At 39.5% G+C, this 5494-nt stretch overlaps 1 pseudogene; it reads right to left on the bottom strand.

The window, feature by feature from the left end:
• Window positions 1-3537: 3537 nt before the first annotated feature.
• Window positions 3538-3901, bottom strand: LOC103252909 (annotated as a pseudogene).
• Between the last annotated feature and the right edge of the window lie 1593 nt (window positions 3902-5494).

The raw sequence follows: 5494 nt of genomic DNA, 5'->3' as shown, positions 1-5494 counted from the left end.
ACTGGCAATTTCAACAAAATTGACCATTTGCACTTAGCCAATAATGTCCTCTTCAATGACAAGGTTAAGTGGTTCTGAATAGTTTCAAATCCCTAGAGTGGCTCAAACCCTTCATCTTCAATGTAAACATCACCAAAAACAGTGTAGATTTTGGGACCACATAAGTTATGTGAACTTTAAGCATTAAAATGATTCCTTTCTTGAAAGACAAGAAAGCTTTCTCTAAATGTTTAGACATTAGGATAGGGACTTTTTGAAACAAGTATACAAAAATCAATATAATAGCATCATTTAGGTCTTACTTTATATACCTAAATATTATTTCCCATAACAGATAAATTATTTTTGCAAAGAATTTGTTAATGATTCCAATTCTAATAAGAAACTAACATGTGCTCATTTTCTAAAAACATGTCATTAATTGATTAAATGTGAAGAAAATAAAATGAAATTAAGGCTCAAGCTTATTCTATGAGGCCAATATTACTCTGATCCAAAAATTAGACAAAGACACAACAAAAAAGAAAACTACAGACCAATATATCTAATGAGCATAGATGCAAAAATCCTAAACAAAATATTAGCAAACCAAATTTAACAACATATTAAAAAGATCATTCATCATAATCAATGAAGGAATGCAAGGATGGTTCAACATATACAGATCAATAAATGTGATACATCATATAAACAGAATGAAGGACAAAAGTCATCATATGATCAGCTGGGTGCAGTGGTTCATGCCTTTAATCCAGCTACTTGGGAGGCTGAGGCAAGAGAATTGCTAGAGACCAACTTGGGAAACATAGCAAGACTCTGTCTCTCTTAAAAAAACAAATTAGACAGGTGTGGTGGTGCATGCCTGTAGTCCCTGCTACTTGAGAGACCAAGCAGGAGGGCTGCATGAGCCCAGGAGTCCACAGCTGCAGTGAACTATGATTTTGTCACTGTGCTCTAGCCTGGGTGATGGAATGAGACTCTCTCTTTCTCCTCTCCTCCCTCTCTCTCCTCTCTTTTCCTCACCTCTTCTCTTTCTCTCTCTCTCTCCTCTCTCTTTTCTCCTCTCTCCTCTCTCTCTCTCTCTCTCTCTGTCTCTCTTTTTTAGAGACAGAGTCTCACTCTATCACTCAGGCTGCAATCTCCACTCTCTGGGCTCAAGCAATCCTCTGCCTCAGTCGCCTGAGTAGCTGGGATTAGAGGCATGTACCATTATGCCCAGCTAATTAAAATTTTTTTTGAGAGGCAGGGTCTCACTATGTTGTCCAGGCTGGTCTTAAACTCCTGGCCTCAAGTGATCCTCCTGCCTTGGTCTCCCAAAGTGCTGGGATTATAGGCATGAGCCACCATGCCCAGTCTCCCTGTCTCCTTTTTTTTTTTGAGTTGGAGTCTCACTCTGTCACCCAGACTGGAATGCAGTGGCCGCTCCCGGTGACCACAGCCTCGACCTGCTGGGCTCTGGCGATCCTTCCGCCTCAGCCTTCCGAGTAGCCGGAATTACAGGCATGCGGCTACCAAGCATTTGATTTATTGTAGAGATGAGGTCTCGCTGCCCAGGCGGGTCTCGAACCCACGGGCTCAGGCAATCCCCTCACCTCAGCTTCCCAAAGGCGCAGGATTACAGGCTGAGCCACAGAGCCCGGCTCCCTGTCTCTTAAAATAAAAAACAATCATTCCAATGAATGCCAAAAAAGAATTTGATAAAATTCAACATCCTTCATGATAAAAACTCAACAAACTGGGTATAAAAGGAACATATCTTAACATGGTAAAAGCTGTTTATGACAAACACACATGTAGTATTATACTAAATGGGGAAAATCTGAAAGCCTTTCTTCTAATATCTAGAACAGGACAAGCATGCCCACTTTCACCACTTTTATTTGATATAATGCTGTTAAGTCCTAGCTGAGTAATTACACAAGAAAAAGAAACGAAGGGCATCCAAATTGGAAAGGAAGAAGTTAAATTATCCTTGCTTGCAGATAATATGGTCTTGTCTTTAGAAAATCTAAAGATTTCACCAAAAAACTATTAGAACTGATGAAAAAATTCCACAAAGTTGCAGGATACAAAATCATCATGCAAAAATCAGCAGAATCTCTACATGCCAACAGCAAACAATCTGAAAAGAAAACAAGAAGACAATCCCATGTATGATAGCTACAAATATAATAAAATACTTAATAATAAACTTAATCAAAAAAAGTGAAAGCTCTCTACGATGAAAAGTATAAAGAGAAAAAAAAATTAAAGAGGACTAATGAAAGAAATTTAAGAGGACACAGAAAATGGTAAGATAATCTCATGTTCATGAACTGGAAGAATCAAGATTGTTAAAATATCCATATTACCCAAAGCAAGCTACAGATTCAATGCAATCTTTATCAAAATACCAATGACATATACAAAAATAATTCTAAAATTTGTATAAAACCCAAAAGACCCAGAATAAACCAAAGCCATCCTGACCAAAAAGAACAAAGCTGGGGGCACCACGTTACCTGATTTCAAGTTATACTACAAAGCTATAGTAACCAAAACAGCGTGGTACTGGCATGAAAACAGACACATAGACCAATGGAACAGAATAGAGAACTGAGAGATAACAAACAGTTAACTCATCTTTGATAAAGGTGCCGAGAACATACAGGTGGGGAAAGGACAGTCTTTAATAAATGGTACTGGGAGAACTGGGTAACCATATTCAGGAGAATGAAACCAAATCCCTATCTCTTGCCATTCAAAATCAAATCAAAATGAATTAAAGACTTCTATCTACTAGAAGAAAACATTGGGGAAACACTCTACGACATTGGTCTAGGCAAAGATTTCTTGAGTAGGAGTCCCAAAGCACAGACAACCAAAACAAAAATGGACAAATGGAATAACATCAGACTAAAAAGCTTCTGCAAAGGACACATTCAACAAAGTGAAAAACAACCCACAGAGTGGAAGAAAATATTTGCAAACTACCTATATTACAAGGGATTAGTAACCAGAATTCATAGGAGCTCAAACAACTCAATAGAAAAAAAAAAAGTCCTTTTTATAGCATGCTTATTTGGCAGGACTATGATTTGCCCTCTAGTGTATGTTGATATCATTTCAACTTAAAGATTTGCTTATTACTATTTCACAGTGATGCGGAGATGATCAAAATGGAACTTAAAATTTGTCAGCAACATTATTTAAAATTTGGAAGATTCAGGATTATGAGAGATATTGAAAAGCTACATGAAAGAGTCAGCTTTTTGAGTTCTGGTATGCACGCTTTGTGCAGGTGATAGAGGCAATGGATATTTGGTTGCCTTCTCAGCTATAATCACTCACAATTTCCTTGAATACACTATGCTGCTTTCTTTCTTTATTGGCTTTGAACCTTTAATGAGAAAAATATATACTGTCAAGCTCAAGAGCACTGTGTGTTTGGTGTGTCACTGGGTCAAGTGTTGGGGATACATGGCAGGACAAGCAGACAGGATTTACTTCAACAAAGATACACATGGTCACAAAGTGAAAAGCCAGCGTCCGACAGGATCAGCTCTCGGTTTCCTCATCAGTCCAGCGGCATGTTGGCCATCACCCGGCTGATGGGAAACATGTCCAGACTCCGGGCACTCCAGAGTGCCCTCCAACAGCACACTGTACATCTTCCTCAGAAACTCCTCAACCCGCTCTTACCCCTGAACTGGTCCCTTGGGCACCTCGATCAGGTGCAAAGTGTCTGCCGCTTCTAGGAGCAGACCCCATTCCACCTTGGGTATCATACGCCCCCACGAAGTTGGGGTTGAACTCCACTGGGCGGACATGGACCTCAGTGGCCTGGAGGCGTAGGGGGAAGCCACGGGACCCCACCCCCCTGCACATGCGAGCTCAGCTGATTGTGGGTGAGCAGTTTCATGTAGCCTTACGGGATCGTACCAGGCTGGAACCCTAGGCTGCTTTCTTATTATTCACTTATCCATTAAAGTAGGTGACAGTTTGCCTTTTCTCATCTCCTATATCTCATTTTTAAATGGAATCCAGCTGAAATTCTTTGGATAAGAGGACTTAAGAATTCCATTTGTCAAGATAAAGGCAAGAAAATAATTTATTTCAATCATTAAAACCTTTTGACGACAGGCTAATTTTCGTGATTTACAAAAAGCTCATTCAAATGAATTAAAACGTGAGCAAATCGATGTAAAAAAAATGGGCAAAAGATAAGATTATGCAACTTACAGGTCAACACAAATGGCAGGAGCTTTTGGATAGCAGAACACGTGGATTATGGAGAGTGGCTCCCCAAGGGAGAGCGTGGAAGCACTGTGTACCTTCCCCCATGCCTTGACCAATGCATCTCTCCATCTGTATCCTTTACAATATTCTTTATAACAAACCAGCAAACTCATGTCAGGGAAATCAGCACAATGTGCCAGTCATTCCTTTGAATGCAGTGGATCATTAGCCTGACAAATTGGGCACAAACAACTGAGGTGACATGGCCTCAGTTTGCACACTGCCTTTGGATATTATTTTCACCAGGAAACCTGAACAGCTCATGGTGCATTCAAGATTTGTGCAAGATGTTCGCAAAGTATGGCTCTTCCTTAGAATTCACTGACTTCCTCACACTGGTGAACAAGAAAGTTTTTCAGTATAAGTGGATGTTTGCAAAGACCCCAGTGTAATTGGAAAGAAGCGTGTTCTCTGCTTTGCCTCAACGTTAAGTAAAAAGCAGCATTTCTTTTTTTTTTTTTTTGAGTTGGAGTCTCATTCTGTTGCCCAGACTGGAGTGCAGTGGCCGCTCCCGGCCACCGCAGCCTCGACCTGCTGGGCTCCGGCGATCCTTCTGCCTCAGCCTTCCGAGTAGCCCGAATTACAGGCACGCGCTACCACGCCCGGCTGATTTTTTGATTTATTGTAGAGATGAGGTCTTGCTGCCCAGGCGGGTCTCGAACCCGCAGGCTCAGGCAATCCACTCACCTCAGCCTCCCAAAGGCACAGGATTACAGGCTGAGCCACCAAGCCAGGCAAAAACAGCATTTCTTACCAAAATCTAATTAATAGGGAGTATTTTATTTTAGATCTGTATTCAAAATCTTTCCCCTCTTTTTATTTTAATTTTATGTATTTTATTTATTTTATTTTTAAAAATAAGTATCACTAGGTTGAAGCATATTGTCCAGCAGTTTAAAATGTTTTAATGTTCAATGCCCAGCAGAAAATTGCCCTTTTTTTAATAGTTAATGTTGGACATGGTGAAAAGATTTGATATGTAGAAACAAAATCGTTACGGAATTACTATAAATAAAAATCTACATGCATTAGTAATATTTGATTTTTTTTTTGTTTTGTTAGTAAACTGCAAAGTTACCCATGACATCTGAATGATTTAACTTGTATTTTGTGACTTTTAATACAAGTTTATTGTATCATGTTTTTGCAATTTTTGAAACCCCAAAATTAGATTATTGTCATCGGTTAATAAAATACTTGAAATTCAAAAAAGGCA

The sequence above is a fragment of the Carlito syrichta genome, unplaced genomic scaffold, assembly GCF_000164805.1.
Source record: "Carlito syrichta isolate Samal-C Ts95f unplaced genomic scaffold, Tarsius_syrichta-2.0.1 Scaffold179413, whole genome shotgun sequence".
Classification (NCBI taxonomy): domain Eukaryota; kingdom Metazoa; phylum Chordata; class Mammalia; order Primates; family Tarsiidae; genus Carlito; species Carlito syrichta.
Note: the sequence above shows the minus strand (reverse complement) of the source record. Positions and strands in the feature narration are given on the sequence as shown.